General features: G+C 44.2%; 1 protein-coding gene across 2 annotated transcripts in view; it reads left to right on the plus strand.

The window, feature by feature from the left end:
* Positions 1-207: 207 nt before the first annotated feature.
* The window catches only part of ADGRF5 (adhesion G protein-coupled receptor F5), a 43774-nt gene continuing 24917 nt past the window's right edge, over positions 208-19064 (plus strand). For both annotated transcript variants that reach the window (XM_082301164.1, XM_082301163.1), the window contains exons 1-2: positions 208-353; positions 17755-17906. The gene's annotated coding sequence lies outside the window, so the exon portion shown is untranslated. The remainder of the gene's footprint in view (positions 354-17754; positions 17907-19064) is intronic.

Raw genomic sequence — 19064 nt, forward strand, 5'->3', positions numbered from 1 at the left:
TGCAACTCCACCCTGCGCTGGTGGAGAAGGGATCAGTTCCCACTGATCGCAGGAAAGGGAGGTCACGGGGTTTGCTTGATTAAATCACCACAAGCCAAAAGGTTCTTTCGCTCACTGAGAATTGCTCACGGGCTGTTTAATTTGTTCTGAAAACAAAAGCAAAACAAAAAAAACAAACCCCAAGCCCAACAAGCAACAGCACACACGGAAAAGCAGGTGTGTCTCGCGATCCTGGAAAAACAAAGGGCAGGGGCTGAGTCAGGAGGTGACACTTGGATGGGAAGTTTCCATCCCAGTACAAGAGGACAAGTTTGGAAAAGACTCGGACAGGACCAGCACTTGTTGTCCTACAGGTATGGATGCTGTGTGTGAATTGTGGCATTGGTTTAACATTTTGAGGTGGGTAAGGATGCCTTGAAGGAATTTTTCGGGCCAGATTCTGACAGTGTGGTGCAAGCTTTGCATCACCAGTAAACCTGCTGCGGGTTTCTGCCAGGGGAACTGCAGTCAGCACGTGTTTCATTCTGTGGTGATTAGTTGGCAGTTTTCTGTAGGATGCTTTTGGCTGTTCAGGGTATTAATTAAGCCATTCAAGCTCTGACAAAGTGCTACTGCCTGTTCGCTTGGCTAGTGAATGCTAATAGAGGCTATGATTGCTTTCGTTTAAGCTCGGGGCTGCAGAGGTAAAGAGGGATGTGAACAGAAATGCTGTGCTAATCCTCATTGCATTTATTACCTCCTTATTAAGTCGTGCTGCAGAGTTTCGGAGAAAAAAATCAACTGCAATAGCATTTAGAATTTTTTCCACTTTGTTTTGTTTGTACTGTGTTTGTTCCACTCTGTACTTAGAGTGGCTGGAATTTGCAATGCAGATGCAGGCACTGTGTTTTTGTTAGCTGTATAGAACGGTGGGTTTCTTTAAGGGTAATCTCCCTTCAGTTTCATATTAGGTGAAACTTTCTGACAGGGGAGAGGGACTTGGGGCACCCACAGCCACAGGCTGAGAAACTTCTGTATACTGTCTTTGAGCATCACATTTATCTTGTTTCCATTCTTTTCTATGTGTGTTGTCAGCTGCTTAAATGAAAGCCAGTTTTATGGTGTTGTGTTGGAGTGCTGCTGCCAGTGCTCAGTGTCAGGGGGATGCAGGCAGGCTTTCTGATGCTTTCACCTCCACTGATGTCTATATCCCCAAAAGTTCTGCTCCATTTCCAAACATCCCTGGTGCAGGACTATCCACTTTGCTTAAATGATCATGATTCAGAAAAAAAGCAGAGCTGCGGTGTGACCTGTACAACCTTGTTTCTCTCTCTGCATCATGGGAAAGCAACGCTCACCTACGTGCACAAGGAGCTTTTGGATTTGAGGGAGAAAGGTGTTATTGTTTGAAAGCTGTAACTCACACTTTCAGTGACAGTTTTAGGAGGCAATGAGCTTGTGACAAGCAAGGGAATAGCAAGGGAAAGGATGTTGTGAATTTGAAAGCCTGAGGCTCCATTTCTCCTGCTTCTATCACTTGCTGTTGCATGAAGAAAATGGTATTTCACAACCCATAGATTTTCCTCTCACCTAGAAAATTCCTCATCTATTTCTGTCACTTAACCTGTCCAGTGATGTTTGGCAACATTGCAGAATTAAGTGATATTTAAAGAAATTTAGGGGCAAATCTTTAGCACCTGGGTAGCAGTGACACTTGACTGAACTCAGTGATGGGTCAGGCAGCTCAGCAGGAACCTGCTGTGACATCTCTCACTGTTTAACTTCCCTAGATTCGTCTGAGTTTGCCTCCGGTGCTCCAGATTTAAAAAACAAACAAAGAGAACATGCGTAGGCACTGAGAAGATATCTTTGTCCTGATCTTCTTGGTTATTTTTATTTTTTTAACACCTCTTAGTCAGGCTTAATAAAGCAGTTCTCCAACATCTGAATTGGAGACGTGGGAAATTCCTCAAACTAGGCAGAGCTTCCTCTCATTGTTATAACACAAAAGACCAGGGCAGCCTTTACTAGAGTTCCTTTTTTTAACCCATTCACTTGACCAAGAAACGGTACCTGCTGCTGGCACCACTCTGGGCTGTGATTCACAGTTTGCCAGAAGACAGCGGACAAGCATGGAAGTGAATTGCATTATCCCTGAGGACATCATTGTTTTGGAGTTGTATTGCACTTGAAACTGAAATGGTTTGCTGCTGGAATTAATCTCAGCCTTGTGCAAGAATCATGGCTTTTTAAGACCAAATGGGATGAATCTACAGTAAAACCCAACTCCTTGCAGAAAACCATTTCCAGTTTTCCTTGAAACAGTTTCTTAGGACCATGATCTGCAAAAGGGGTTCAATTGCCATTCCTGAGCAGACCCACCACAATTGCATGATTATAGAGTTTATTTCTCAAATGATCCTGCACGTGGCTCAGCCTGCCTGGGGACAGTTACCGCCCATGGGTTAATCTGATCCAGCACCTGCCCTGCTGGTAAGGGAGCAGCAGCTCGTCCTCCTTATCTTTGCTGGGCAGCATCCTGACAGGACTGAGCCAGCACTGGGTGAGGGCAGGAACTGTGGGGCTTAGATAGTGGCCCTGAACAGGTTGTATTAGGAATGTGGATGAAATGGAATGCACAAGGTGGGTGTGCAGGAACAAGGAAAATGGGAAAGAGATAGCAAAAGAAGATTTGCAATGGCTTGTTTCTCTCTGATGGATGAATGATCGATTCCACGTTTGTTTGGCGGTTTTTTTCAGAGATCAGCTCCTGCGGAGCAGATAATTCACTGCAGCAGGTTGTCTAGTAATTACACTGCTATATTTGCATGTTATAATGCTGCACCAGTGGAGTGGACTTCGTTAAGGAGTTTTTGACTACATTTGCAGCCTATTCTGGGGGCTTATCTGCTGTTGATGGTGGCTTGGAAGAGCTTTCACTCTGACAGCCATCCCATGACATGACATGGAGGTTGTAGCCTTAATCCACCACCTCTGCACACAGTTTATCTCTTTTCTACAAACTTCAGTTTATTCCTGTGGAAGCCTGCAACGAATTCTGCCCCAAAGTGCTCCCCTCTCCATCATAATTCCCATCTGAGCAATCCAAACAAGATGGGTGTGCTGGGTCTGGCTAGGATCGAATTAACTTTCTTCATGCAGTGCTGTGTTTTCTGTTTGTGGCTGAAAAAGTGTTGATACTAAACCAACGCTTTGGCTGTTGCTGAGCAGGGCTTGCAGAGCATCAAGGCTTTCTCTTTTTTTCCACTGACTCTCTTGTGCGTGGGATGAGGATTGAGAGGGATTACAACAGGGAAACCTGATTTGAATTCACAAAAAGTGATGTTTCACAAAAGATGTTTCAAACCATATAACATCATTTTCAGCAACAAAAAAAATAGTGGTGGAAGTCAGGGTTGTCTTCCAAACGAGCCACTGCTTGGACATTTTCTGGGTGTACATCTGCTTGCGGGAGGTAGTGAAGGATCACTTTCACATCACTTTTTTTTCTTTCCACTTTCTTTCTTGTCTCAATCCACTAGTTTTTGCACTTTTTCTCATCCTATTCTCTTCTCCACCCCTCTGACAGACGGGCAGCGAGTGGCTGTGTGCGTGCTTAGCTTCAGACCAGGGTCAGCCCATGACAACAGGATTTCTAGCTCACCCTTCAGACACCTTCCAGTGGACAACTTTTGAATAAACAGTGTTTTCCCAGCCCAGGAAAAAAAACCTTTAAACTCCCTTGTGTCATCTCAATCGGCTGATTTACACAAAGTAATACTTGTTTCAGGAAGACCTCAAAGGTCACCTAATATCGACCATTCCTGGCACTGAATTCCTCCATTCTGGATGAAAAGGGAGTCACATCTCATTTGCCTTCTAGGTACTTCCACAAGTCTTGCTTTATCAGATCATTAGTGCAATCAGTGATGGGTTTTTCCTGCCCCAGGGTCTCTCTAAGCACCCTGTGAAGCAGAGACAGCAAATATCATCCTTGTTTGGCAGCACAGAACTGAGGCACAGAGATAGCCAGGGTCTGCTTACAAGGTTGGCTGCTGCCAACCCAGGGTCTGCTTAAACACCTCAACAGGAGTGAAAATGCTGTGGCAGCCAGGTTTGAGGGTGCTGGTGAGCAGCAGAGCTGTATGCATTCCCTATTTAAATCTTAATATGAAATATTAATTTCCAAATGCCTTCCCTCAAAACATAATAGAGTTGTGATCGAGTATGTAATTTACTGTCCTCGGAAATTCCTCAAAATGACAGAGCTTCCCCCAATTGTTCATGCACAGAGGAAAAGCTCTACTAGAGTTCCTGCTTTAGCTCAACCCTGTGAGCACAGGCTTGGCCGTCCATGACCACCAGGCTGAGTGTGTGAAAGCCATCTTCTTTCCAAAGATGTCCCTACATGCCTTATGACAGGCTATTCACAGTATGCCCCTTGCTCCTGAAATTGTTTTACTGTGCCTTCTTGAGAGAGAAATTCTTTAAATTCCTGCACAGTATCCCCAAAATTTGGGTTGGTTGATCCTAGGTCAGAGATCCCAGCTAAGCCTGTGCATGCCTCAAGTGTCTCTGGCAATAAAACAGGACTGATGGCACTTCCTTCCTTCCTCTTGTTATCCATCCTGTTTCGAGTCTATGGCTTAAAAAGTTCAACAGCTGTTCATAACCACTGTCCCTTACTGCATTTAGGATACACAACATGTTAAAATCATGGAGTCGCAGGATGCTTTGGGTTGGAAGGCACCTTAATGCTGATCTCATTCCAACCCTTTCCATGGGCAGGGACACTTCCACTAGACCAGGTTTGCTCCAAGCCCCATCCAGCTTGGCTTTGGACACTTCAAGGGACTGGGCAGCCACAGTTTCTCTGGGCAACCTGTGCCAGGGCCTCGCCACCCTCACAGGAAATAATTTCTTCCTAATAATTAATCTAAACCTGCCATCTGTTAGTTTAAAGCCATCCCCTCCTTGTCCTGTCACTCCAGCCCTTTTGTAGGTCCTTTAGGTACTGGAAGGAGCTCTAAGGCTCCCTTGAAGCCTTGTCTTCTCCAGGCTGAACAGCCCCAGATCTCTCAGCTGGTCCTTACAGGGGAGATGTTCTGTGTTATTATTGAAAATCTGCTTTAAAAGCCACCTGCTCTTTTCCTAAACACCTTGTTTCTGGACAGCCTTGCAATGATTGTTCCAGCACTGTTCCAGCATGATAGTACCAACTTGGCAAGTGCGTAATCTATCTGACAGCAGTTAATGGAAGCTTCTCTTGTCCTTAATGTAAGTACAGGTGCTTTTGAGGGTGTTGAAGCAAAGGAGGTTCCTACTGAAGTAAGGCCTAGATTGCCTGTAGAGTCAGCAGAGAGAAACACATAGGCCGCAGAAAACTTCTTGTGGGAGAGGCCACCAAAGTTCAGCACCAACCTCATCCCATTGACCTGGGGGATGGTAGAGCTGGAGTGGAGCTGGAGAACCTTCCTGTTCTTGAAATGTGCACTTTATTTTAGGCCATGCTACAATTAGGAGAAACTGTCACAGCAACAGGGCAGGGTGAGGCCATCAGTCAAGGTACGGCTCACCTCCATGGGCCTGAACTCTCCTTTTCTCCCTAAACAAGGGAGCGCAGGCTGTGCTGCTGACTGGGAACAGCCCCTGGCCCACACTGTTCTTTGAAGGATTTCTGTGAGTCTTGGCATTAGCATTGGCTGAGACGAGCAACATGGTAACTATGGACTAGGCCTCCTAAAACAAGGCAGAAAGAGACCTCAGCAGTTCGTCTACTCAGGCCCTACATCTCGTGGCAGGTGTTTGTTTAAGCTCTGCAAAGGCACGCTTGGCTGGAGAAATGCCATTTCTTGGTGTTGTATCTAATGAGAAAACCTGCCATCATGCATAACTTGTCTTTGCATTGCTGTGTTTTTATGCCATGTGAACCCAAAAAGTACCACAGGAGTTCACAAGTCTGGATCATCCCTGGTCTCAGTCTGAAGTGTGATATAATTTTGAACAAGGATAAGCATGTCTGAAGTCTACCATTCCTTAAAGTCTTCTGAACATTAGTAAAACAAACTAGTCCCATCTGTGTTGATGATACTGTGGCTTGTTCTCACACCTAATGCCAATGTTCAAGATATAAGAGCTCTGATAATTTTGAAAATATTATAGACAGGTGTAGCCTTCCAAGAAGTTAAATAGTAGCACTATTTAACCATTCTGAGTTGTCCTGTGCTCTGGAAGACAGATCAGTACAAAAATAGTAAGGCTGGAAATGAAATCAGTGGAACAAAATAGAAACAATTTTTTTCTCTCAGGCTTTATCATTAGAGAAGGGATGTAAGAGATATGGACAACAGAGACCTGCCTTCACTGGTTTGAGGGATTGCCCTCCATTTATATGACTCTTTGCGCAAAAGGTGGATGCTATTTAGTACTTCCACCTTTTTGTTGCTAGGTGTGACAAGCCTGGCCCTCAGACAGGAAACTCCCTTTGTCCAGAGCGGGATTATACAAACTCCAAAAGGCTGACACCTACACAACTTACAGGAGCTTCCTACACAGCCAGCTGCACTCGCAGTAGTAACAGGAAAAAAATCAAGAGGTTAATAAAATGAAATGAGCAGGAAGCATGCAGTCATCAGACTTTCTAGTACTTCAGTCTATAGAAGTAACCCATGTCTGGCCTGACTCAGGGACCCAATCCAAAACTCAGTGCAGCCCACGGCAATTCCACTGCAACAGATATGGTTAGACCTCACTCTTCACTACATTGATGTTGCAGTGGGGATACTGCAACACACATATATCAAACCAGGAGTCCCGTGGAAAGGAAATATATATGGACAGACAGATTCTTGATAGCTGTTTCAGAGAGATGTTTATTTCCCCAGCCGCATGGCCGGGGCTCTGCCCAGGAACTGTTCCAGTCACCGGACCAAGGGTCCTTCTGCCCGCGCAGGGAACACAAACCAACCCATGGGAACGAGGCTGAGCAGGGGCAGGGAAACCCCGTGTCTGTGCCCTCAGGGCCCCTCTGCCAGGGCTACATGGCAGGGGAGGAGACCCCAACACCTCACCCGTTTTATTTTAATAAAAGGAGAATGAAAACAACTGGATAAACATAACAAGAACAGTTTCAAGACAAAACAAGCCACCCTCCTGAGTCTTTAAATGTCCAAACAGATTCTGTGGAACATCTTAGGGCTGACAGAAGGGAGACAGAAGTCTCTGAGCATGCTTTGTGGGGAAACTGAGGCAGGAGAGGGTTTAACTTCTTCCCTCCCCCTTTTCATCCCCCACTCGGCATTGGAAAGGGATTTTTGGGGAAACAATTGGCAAAAGCATGGTTTTGTGAGGGAAACCATGGATGAAAAAACAGATTAGGAATACACTGGGGGTAATAGGACACAGGGTAAAAGGGAAAGGTGGGATTAGGAAAGGGAGACTGTAGGGAGGGCTTACAATGGACATATTGTCTAACACGACTACGATTTTTTGCATATATACTGCCTTTTACAGGAACACCATCAGGCCCAGTGACCTGCGATGCTTGTAACCCTTTTCTACCTTGTATAATTTTGAATTCCACCACCTCTCCATCTCCCAAGCTTGGGATGCATTTTTCAGGGTTATTCTTTTTGAGATGTTGGGGTCTCCTCTCCCCGCTGTGTAGCCCTGGCAGAGGGGCCCTGAGGGCACAGACACGGGGTTTCCCTGCCCCTGCTCAGCCTCGTTCCCATGGGTTGGTTTGTGTTCCCTGCGCGGGCAGAAGGACCCTTGGTGCGGTGACTGGAACAGTTCCTGGGCAGAGCTCCGGCCATGTGGCTGGGGAAATAAACATCTCTCTGAAACAGCTATCAAGAATCTGTCTGTCCATATATATTTCCTTTCCATGGGATTCCTGGTTTGATATATGTATGTTGCAGTATCCCCACTGCAACATATTGATATGGGAGTACCTGGCAAGTTCCTCCTTCCTGGTAGTCCCACAGTGCTGAGCTTCAAATATCTTGTTGTGGTACTTCTACTTGTGAATTAGGCCTGCACGCCACTGCAGATGCTCCAAAAAGCACAAGGAGAAGAAGGGAAAGTTCATGGCTACATCCCTTCTCTCATCCCAATCGTCAGAGGTGAGCTGGTGTGTGCTTTTCCACAGGCTTTCCAAACATGTGGTACCCAGCTGCATACAAAGAGCTGAAATAGGAGGGTGGAGTTCATTGTTCAGGGATTTTTTTTTCTTTTTTCTTTGTTCGTTCTCTACAAAACTCCAACATGGAAGTCAAGCAGGAGGCTTTAGCTGGAGTAGAGAAAAACCTGAGTGGAAGTGAGAAAGAACTGCCAGGAAGAAGACAAGAAGTGGACAGGGCATCTTTTTCCAGTAAAGTGTGATTTAAATGCCATTTCACTTTGGTTTCAGCTATCACTGTTTTCAGCCAGGCATGTTAACATGCCACATGGCATGGGGAACATTCATCCCTTCACTTATGAGTTCCATGACATCTGTTTGCACAAAACTAACAAAAATAAGATTAACCCCTCTATTCCCCCCGAAAACAAAACCTCTGCTCATGTCCTAGAGATCCCTGAGCATCCCATCAAACTCAGCCCCCTGCACCATGCTAGCTCCACAGAGCTCGAATAATACAGTTCCACAAACATCACAGAGAAAGCATGCCACAGCCTGTTTATTGCCTGTTTGAATCCTTATCACCAACCAATTCAGTTTTGTGTCCTTGATTAATTTCTGTTTATTTTATTTTTGTTCTCATTCAGATGTGTTATCTAAGGTCAGTGCAACTTCCCCTGTCCCCCCTTTCCCTTTCAGCCAAGTCTCCTATGAAATATTGTTGTGCCTGGGTGTGTGTTTCTTAAAGTCATTGTGTGTTTTCTGTCTGAAACAAACATTGTCTGATCATCCAACTTATTACGCACTACCCAAAGGTCATGCTTTATGCAGAGAAAGGAAAGCTCTTCTGTTGTGGCTGAGGAATAACAAACTGGACAGGCACTGAAAACAAGGCTTTCGCCCCAGAGTTCAAGACTCTGGAAAAATGTTCCATAGCTGTTTGCAAATGGTAACCAAGGTTCAGCTGCTTTAGGGTACTGGGCAGCCATGGAGCCAAACTGTCCTGTGCCAGCTGCAGATCTCTCCCTTCACACCTTCTAACCTGCAGCTTCTGGTTCCTCTCTCCAGGCATCCTTCACCTCCACAGATCTTACAGCCTTTCATCCAAAATACCTAAAGGGAGGCAGAGTTGCTTAGGCCACAGGAAAATGCTGGCATGGGGGTAACTGAGCTTAACTAACTGTTTTTAAAAAAAATACAGCTAAATTGGAAAGATGTAGAACAAGTACCAAAGAGGCAGGAGAACTGCTGTGCTAAAATGGCATAGTACTCCTCAGCCTCAACAACTGATGGGGAATGTGAAAGTGACATATGTGGCACAAGGCCATGTAAAAAATTTGTCCTATCTAGTTTGACAACTTGACCCTCACGAGTGGTAGATTCAAAGCAAGCAAAGGAATTCAGACCTCTTTGCTCCTGCAAATTATGGATTCTGGACACTCTCATAGGTTTTCTTATAATTTACTTCATTTGTGTCAGCTTAATAGGCCATTAGGGCTGTTAAACACCAATGACCTGCCTTTGCCTCAAGAAATCCCTGTAGCTCTTGATAGCCACAAGTGGAAAGAAAATTCTGAAGATGTGCTGCTGCAAACTTACTTCATTTTTGTAAAGCTCTTCCCAAGGGCCTCTGCTATAGCTCTTGTTGGATAAGAACCACCTGAGCTAGAGAATCCTTGGATCCACCCAATCTGTTCATGACATTAAGCAACCAGAGCCCATTAGAAAGGATGGAGAATGGTCTCTCAGTGTGAACAAAGGAGTAAAAGCACAGAATTAAAGGCTTTTACAATGAGGCTTTAAAGCAGAATATGGCTGCCTGACTACACAGGGAGCTCTTGGCCTCAGTGACCCAGGACACGTCTTACAGCCTGAGGCGAGGGCCAAGAGCTGAGGCTGGGGACTAATACCCCCCTCACAAAGAACTGCTGGTTGAAGATGTGTTGCACCTGCAATGTTGTTTGTTTTCTTCTTGCTGCTGATGCCAAAGTTGTATTCATCTCCCTTTTGGCACAAGAGGGACCACTTTCCCAGACATAGCATGTAGAAAGGTTTCAGCCAACAGGAAGAAAATACCTTTTGTTGGATGGCTGCATGGGGAGTGATAACTCTGCGTCTTCTGAAACAGAAATGCTTGTTTCCGCTTCTGCATTTAAAACCACTTAGCAAGGAAGCCACTTCAGGGTGGGTGTATCTTTAGGTCCCCTCATCAGTTATTTTTAGACATTGACAAGATCCCCCTGTGCCTTTCCTTTTCCAGTCTAAGCAGCTCTCTCAGCCTCTCCTGGTATAACAGATGCTCCAGCTCCTTAATCATCTTCATGGCCCTTTGCTGGACTCACTCCAGTGTGTCGCTCATGTACGGGGGAGCTTAGGAACTGGACACTGTGCTTAAGATGCATCCAGAACCAGGAAATCTTATTTTTCTTAAGTCTTAGAATCAAATGAGAAGTGTTGTCACAAAGATTCTAGAAAGAAGACATGACTGGCAGGATAAGAAAGGCTTCCAAATGTGTCTGCCTGTCAGAGACAGAGTTGGCGAGTCAGACAGAAGGATAAGGTGGAGTAGGCCAGGTCCCTCTGGGTGAACTGAGGTTACCTGAGCTAAGGAACCCAAGTAACGAGCCACAGGTCTGAGAGAATGTCTATAGAAGTAGCCTGGAAACCAGAAATGAGCTACTAAGCCCTGCTGCAAGGGATTATATGGAATGCCAAGAGCATGTTATTTCCAGCTCTGGTAGAACCCAGGTGTCTGTATCATGCTACACTGGCAAGGCCATAGAAGCCATGAGCTACTACAGAATCACAGAACATGCTGAATTGGAAGAGACCCCCAAGGATCACTGAGTCCAGCTCCCGGCCCTGCACAGGACCATACCCAAGAATCCTGTGGGCATCACCTCCCTGCCAAAAATGCCCTTCCTGTCCTAACACAGTGATGTGGCTGTAAGCGCAGGTGTATTGTCACCCAGTCCCTGGGGAGAGGCTGGCCAGAGGTCCAGCTTTGGTGTGGTGCCCTCCCAGAGGGGCCAGCTGTACAGCTGGCCAGAAATCAGGACGGTGTTCATGCCTCTCCAAATGTGCCGGACTGTTTCTCACCTTCCTCCTTCCCTGAGTTAATGCTTAGCCAGTAACTGTGGCAGTTGATGCTTATTCATGCAAGAATACTCTCACTGATCTGGCAGATTGCTGTTCTCCAGAGACAAGCAGTAAGTCCAACTGTGAACTGTGCCGGGAGGGCTAGGAAAACATTGCAGGGCTGGCTGGCACTGTCCAAAATGTGTTAAAAATCCTCACAGAAAGTTCTTTCAGCTGCTCTCAGAGCATTAGGAATGCCTGGAGAATGTGATAATTTGAACATTTAGCTGGGCAGTGTTTTCTGTGCTCTCAGTCATCTGCTATTTCAGCTGCTGTGCCCTGCAAACATGAGTCCTACAGAGCTGTTCTCTCCTTGCAGGAAGTCCTGTGTGGTCATGGTATGATTTGAGCCTGATCCTCAGATAGCTGGGGCTAAATTATTTTCATTTTCCGTGTAGATTATTTGGGTATGTAAAAAGGTCATCAACAATTCACAGGAAGGCTGATGGAGGAATAGAGGAATCTAAAGTCATAATCGTAGGTCAAAAGGAAAGATAAATACTGCATGAACAAAGATGGAAAATGTGAGCTGATTAGAAAAAGGTGTGAACCAGAGTCCTCCTCTGAAAATGTTTTGGGGAAACCCTCAATAAGGCTGTAGATACAGTTTACCTCCTCTGTGCTTAAACCAGAATATTATGCTGCAAAGGTCCAGAAAGGAATTCCTAAACTGTCTGAGGTAGAATCACAGACTGGAAAAAGAACTCTAATATCATCAAGACCAACCATTAACCCTACACTGCCAATCCACCACTAAACCATGTCCCTCAAGTCCACATGTACGCATCTTCTTAATACCTCCAGGGATGGTGATTCCAACACTGGCCGGGGCAGTCTCTTCCAGTGCTTGACCACCCCTTCCTTGAAGAAATTTTTCTAAATAGCCAATCTAAACATCCTGTGGTGCAATTTGAGGCAATTTCCTCTTGTTCTGTTCTTTGTTCCCTGGGAGAAGAGCCAGACCCCCACCTGGTTGTCAGATTCACCCTCCTGTCAGGGAGTTGTAGAGGATGAGAAGGTCCTCCCTGAGCCTCCTTCTCTCCAGGCTGAGCCCCCCCCAGCTCCCTCAGCTGCTCCTCATCAGAGTTGTGCTCCAGACCCTTCTCCATCTCTGTTGTCCTTCTCTGGACATGCTCCAGCATCTCAGTGTCCTTCCTGTCATGAGGGACCCCAAACTGAAGATTTTTGATGTCTCCCCAGTGGCAAGCACAGGGAGACAATCACTGCCCTGGGCAGTCCAAACACAGCTCAGAACACAGATCCCTGCCCTTGCACATCTCCTCTGAATCTCTTTGAATTCATTAATTGCACAAACTGAAGAAGTGCAGAGATACACAGGTAATTGGAAGAGATCAGCAAACAATCTACCTGTCACGCCATTGCCACAAACTCACATGGAGGCAGAATCAAAGGCTCTCTTCCATGTCAGCAATTTATAGCCCGTTCTTAAAAACCTCAATTGAAGGGAACTTTGCAGCCACCCTGGGTAGACTAATTTAGTGCTTCTAAACATTACAATTACATATTTTCCACAATCACCAGCATATTTATCTTTGCTTCAGATTGTGTGACTTCACAACATCCTTCAGCCAGCTGTCACTGTGAACATCCCTTACAGTCCTTTTTCAAGGGACAAACTGTTATTGAGTCCATACCTGAGTCTTGTCCTATCTAATCTGAAAAACCTTCAGCCTGTTCACAAGATTATTGCTCTTGTCATTGAGGTCATACAATGCTCTTGTCTTTGCATTCCCATGGCTCTCGTTTGGATGCTCTCCAATACAGCAACATCCGGACAGAGCGCTCCAGCCAAAACATCAACAGCATCATAGAGTGCACTTTTGTTACCTCCCAGGTCTTAAATTAAAAATATTTGTTAAAAAAACTAATAATGATATTTCAACATCGTTACAATGAGTGAATTTAGGTAGCAATTTCTTAGGACTCCCTCCAGAGTTTTTTTCTGCAAGACTGAGATGGGCAAAACTCTCTAAAGTCATGTGATAGAGATAATAAATGAAACCCCAAGCATTGCCAGATTCACCCCAAAAACGTTTATCTCAAAGTAATCTACCTGTTAACTCCAATATGCTTGCAATTGATGCAAGAACCCACAGTGTTGCATCCAGTTTCTGAGAGATTCTGGCATCTTTTTCTGCATTTGGATACAATTGACAGTGGGGTTTGATTACAAACTGAGAAGATTCATTTCTAGAGATGAGACTGAAGTGTGAACATTCAGGACTGGAATGAGGATGGGTGAGTCAAGAAAGCTTGCAACACCTTCATTTCTAAGACGTTTCCACATTTGCTTTCATTTTAAACAGTATCTCCCAGGGTGCAGCTATGAGGGAACCTTACCCTGGTCTATCTTTCATGACAGATGAAATGTGTTCATCACACATTTCCAGTGAATTACAGGACCCATGTAGCTCTGCCTTGTTCTGGATGAGTGCTCCTGGTTCAGAGCAGGTGTCTTCTAACACACCTCTCGCTTGCTTTCCCGAGCCTGTGAAGGCTAACTGCAGACTCAAATGCTTAAATAAAAAATGTTCTGGGGTTGAAACTTTAGAATCCAGGAAGTTCACAGTTTCTGGTGACATGACAGTACATGATGAATGAGTACAGGAAAAAACATCAGGATGCTCAGGACATTGCCTGCGCTCACATACCAAGTTGATTACATACCTAACGCTCTGGCATTGTATAATTTTCACATTCTCCTGCAAAGTAAACCAAAATTTATCATACCTTTAGGCTGCAGTTTGGTGATATGCCTTGAGCAGAAACCCTCTTTTAAGAAAGCCTTGCTGACATTCTTTCCCCTTCTCACACCCCAGGGTGCTTTCTTAGAATTTTTGAAAAACACAACAAAACCTCCCCCACAAAAAAAAAAAAAAAAAAAAAAAAAAAAAAAAAAAGAGGGGGTTTGGGAAAAGAGAGTTTAACACAGACCAGTTTTCCAGTCAAGGGCTGGCAATGTGGAAAGTGTAGCTGCACCACAGGTAACTCAGCCTAAGCCAATTCTGCCTTCACTTCAGCACAGCCTCTGCACTGGCACTACTGTTCATCCAAACCTGCAAGCAGTCAGCCAAGGGAGCAACTTTGGGAGAAAATGATCAGCTTTTTCTGTAGGGATAGACCATGGACTTGTGTTGAACAGCTTGCCAGGGCAGAAGGGAAGAGGTCCTCCTTGTCCTTATGCTCCTGCCATGTCTGCCAACCCCTGTTCCCTCTCCCTTCCCTGCCTGGAGCCACTTACCTGCTCCTCTCCTTGCTCTGGCCCTGTCACTCACGGGGACTTACTCTAAGATGATCAGATTCACTCAGATGAAAGCAAGCTGGACACCTTATTGCTGTTTTAGTTTTCTACAGGGACAGGGAGTTAAACTGACCGGAAGGCACCAGCACAAAGCCATCAATAAAACCAATCTGCAGAGAGAGAGAGGTGGTGGCATTAAGTGCTGTAGATGTAGGCTTGGCCTTCTGCTTCTTCAGGTTCCTGAACCAGCTTGGGTAAGCAATAAATCAGACCAATGCCAGCACAACAGTGAAGACAAAAACATGCTGTAAGGGCAAAGAGGGCATCAGTCATGCCAATTTAATCACCTTAAAACTGCTGCAAAAGGCTGAGGTCTGACTCACCACATTGCAAGGAGCAGCAGGCAACCAGGTTTGCAAAAAAGGGAACAGACCTGTCTCCTGAATTAATCAGTGTTTAAAAAATAATCCCCCACAACATGAGCTTAATCTCAGGGTTTTCCACACAGCTCAGTGAGTCACTGTCTCACACACTGTTGTGGAAACAAATTCCATTGATAAACCAACTGTTACCAAACACTGTAGGGACAAGGGTTCCACTGTTACCTGGACAGATTTCCACTATTTGTCCAGTGTGTTCTTGGCTCCAGATTTTGTTCAAAGTAGAAATGTACATAACACATCAGAATTTCCCCTGGTTTCTGGGAATTCCAGTAGCCATCAGAACTGCAGGTCTGCATCTCTGTGCAGCTTCTCCAAGGGCCTACACGTGTCTCCATAGAGCCTTGCAGGCCCCTCACAGTCAACGTGCTGCCAGCTCAGGTGGGAAGATTTTGGGGGCTTCCCCCTTAATAGTTTAAGTCAAAGTCCACAGACATTTTGCCATAGCTACAAAACATGATTTTGCAGCTTTCAGTCCTCAACACCCTCTTTTGTTAGAACAAAGAAGGTGAGTAACAGCAGTGGAACAAGTTAATCCACTAATCTGCAGATAAGACACTGAAGAACTCAGATCAGTGCAGGGGGAAATAATGAGTACAACCTGATGAATGGTATCAGGAAATATCTCCTCTTAAAATGCCTTGTGGGTTTTCTGCGGTGGTATATCTGCCCAGCCTCACACTTGAAATTTGAGTGCAGGCTCTAGAGGCAACTTCTTTTCTGGGCAGTAATAACTTGTTCAACTAATTATAAAAATTCCCGTGGTTTAATTTCTCTTTGAGAGAGTAGCCTGGGCTGTGGTAGAAAGCAGATGATGTTTAAGATGAATCCAATTAGAAGATCTCTTTGAACCACCTGAGAAGGTAAATCATATTATATCTCTGGGTGTTGTCTTTATTTTCTAAAACGTGTGATGATGACTATTGTGCTGGGTGGATTTACAAGAGAAGGTGGAATTATTTTGCAACATTCGTGAAAAAGAGAAGCTTAGAGAAAATTTAAAAAGAAGGTTATGTATCTCACCTATGTCCTGGGTTAAAATGAGACCTTGCTATTTACCTCTAGGAATCCTCTGCATTTTAGAATTAACTTTGAACAATATTTTCCAACCTGAATGCGGTGGGGAACCAGCATTTGATAGCAAATCTGGACTTCTTTAGCTCTCTGGGGCTTTTTAAGTTGAAGATACTTATTGCTTCCCAGGAGACATCTTGTATGAGAAATGAGGAATGTGTCTACACATGTGCTTTGCCCACTGAAGGCAGACAAATACTTGAGAATTTGCTTGCTAAAAAGTTTACAGCAATGCTTTATTCATTGGGAAATTAAATGAATGAGGGGAACAGCCACATCACTTGAGAAGAACATTTAATACTTTTCCCCATTTGCAATTCGTTTGTTGATTTTCTGGCTTTCTAGATACTGGCTTGGGATGTTTTGGAGCTTTAAATAGCTACCAAAGCCTGAGTAGCAGCCCAGCTCTCACTGACATGAGTTGTCCTCTATATGTTGTCTTACATGTACAATTAACAGGGTGTTTGCTGTCAGCTACATAAAGTCACACAAAAGATATGTTTGAAAATAGGGGCTGACCCACAGCATTTGAATATGAAGGCAAGTTTGGGAGCAGGGCAAAAGATAAATGCAAAACTGTACCAGATGTTGTTTACCCTCATCATAAATTTTGTTTAATGACCTTTTTGCCTTTCTATTATGTTTCATCAACCTGTTACCAGTGTAATACAAACACTTTGTGTAGATTAAGTTTTTTTTACCCTATGCTGTGAGATTGTGCTGAATATACAAAGCTACCAAAAGCCTTTGTTTTGTTAGTGCTTCAATTATTAAGTCATGTCACTATCTCAAGGACTTGTGTCACATCTTAAAATATTTCCCTCTTGATCCACTTTGATCAGTCGTGATCTTGGGATCAGCCAGATCCATGGAATTCTTGAGTTTGTTACAAGTGGATGGTATCTTCAAAATAGCAAAATAGTCTCTTTTGTAGAATTCTGGATATAGTGACAGACACACCCAGGAAACTGAAAAAAAATTCCCCACATTTTTTTCCCCCCCAATTCTGTTAGCCATTCATTGATTGGATTAAAAAAACAAACTGTAGCACTCTTTTATTTTAATAGATTTAGGAGTGGGGTGGGAAGATACTCTGAATCACTGTGATGTTCTTTCTGGTTATTTCTGTATAGAAGTGTAAGAGCAGCTATACCATGTTAGCTCAGATGTCTAGATAAAAGAGTTTTCTCTCCCTTTTCTTTTCTTTTCTTTCTTTGTTTATTTTATTTTGTTTTGGTTTACTTTTGCTTTGTTTTTGTTTTGCTTATGTTGGGTTGGAATGGGTTTTTCATTTTGGTTTTGGTTTTTTCCTTCCATTGCTATCCTAAAATGTCTTAAAATTAATTTTCCTTCTTTAACTGCATCTCAGAATTCAGCTGACATTTTCTTCAGACCCCATTTCTGAGTGGTAGTAGTCAGTTCAGAGTCCATCACAGAACACATAATGTCATGATGATTTCTTTTTTACCTTACACTTATCAGTGCTGAATTGCGTGATCAGGTCACTCAGTCTCCTATGACCCCAATGCAGATCTTCACAGACAGACTTTGCTTTTGTTAGTCTCAATCATGTAAAGTTTTCCATGGTGTTGCTACACTGATCACTGCCTTTTCCACATCGCTTGAGAACAGAGGGTAAGGTACAAGCTTACACCTCATTCCTGCAGAGCTCTGGTGATGGCATCTCTGTACTGGAAAAGAAAATAATTTATGCCTACTTTTGCTTCCTATCTTTTAACCAGGTGAGTATCCAGGTGAAGTCCCATTCCAGATGGATCTCTGTAAGAACCACATTTGGTGAGAAAAGTCACAAATCCCTGCTGGGCACCCACCTTGGTGACATCGAGTACATGTGTGGCTATAAACACACTGCCATCCTCTTCCAGTTCACGAGGTGAGACCTCAGATCATGTTCCTATTGTCATTTTCTGTCATGGGCTCCTCTGAGCAGTGAAGTGCCAGCAAAGCCCCAGCCCACTTGGGAGCACCAGCTCTGATAAATAATGGTTGCAATAGGCAGCCACTGATCTCAGGAGGTGCTGATTTTTCTGTTTTCCCCTAGTGACTCACTGCCTTGCAAAACTTGAGTTTGGATGAACAGCCTTTTCAGTGCAGAAAGACTAATTTTACAAGAGTTCATGATTTTAATCAGGCTGGTGTTAGCCACTCAGGCTCTGTTCAGTACTATGCTTAGAGTCTTTCCTCAGTGCTGAAAATGATTTTTCACAACCTGCTTGGGTTCTGCCTTTTTCTGTAGCTCTCTAACAGTTGTTAATTCTGGAGCTAGGATACTGATTTGTTAGAAATAACCAGAAAGTGCATATTCATAGCAAAATATATCTCTTTTATGTATTCTTCACCTCCTTTTCTCTATTCCCTTTGGTTGCATAAATGTCTTATAAGGGCTCATGAGTGTTTTACCTCTCCCTTTATGTTTCATCATCCAATCTACTGCATGCCTAAATTAGCTCAGGTATTAATGATGTAGGAAATGTTACTGGGGTGGGCAGGTGGGGGTGTGTGTGTCCCCGTGTGTGTGTGTGATTTCAGGCACCACATTATATTCTTGTGTGTCATCTTAGATTCTAGTTCACTAATTTGGTAACTTCAGTGCAATTAATGGAGAAGTGCTCTAAAACCTCAAGATAACACAGATTATTTCCAAGAAATACCACTCCATTGTGTCCATTTAGACAAGGGGTAAAAAACACACAGAAATCTGTAGCTGAGCCCATGGTGATGCTACAACCCTCTCCAGAGTGGGATACAGCCGGTAGCAGAGTCCTCCCTGCTGCAACAGGACAGCCCCTCACTTGCAGCAACATTCCTAACTGTTCCCTCATCTCCTGGCTGTGCATTTCCCAAGTACCACTGAGAGGGATATTTGAAGATCCAAAGTCAACTTTTCTCATGGCAGATTTGCACCATTTCCTTTGTCCCTGTTAGGAGTCTGCTTAGGATTCTGCTTTCTCCAAGCAATTTCTTTCTCCTATTTTGAGTAGGTACAGCTGACATAAGAAAAACGAGAGATGGTGGAAACAGTCTGATGGCA

Source organism: Coloeus monedula (genome assembly GCF_965178545.1).
Source record: "Coloeus monedula genome assembly, chromosome: 2".
NCBI classification, from domain to species: domain Eukaryota; kingdom Metazoa; phylum Chordata; class Aves; order Passeriformes; family Corvidae; genus Coloeus; species Coloeus monedula.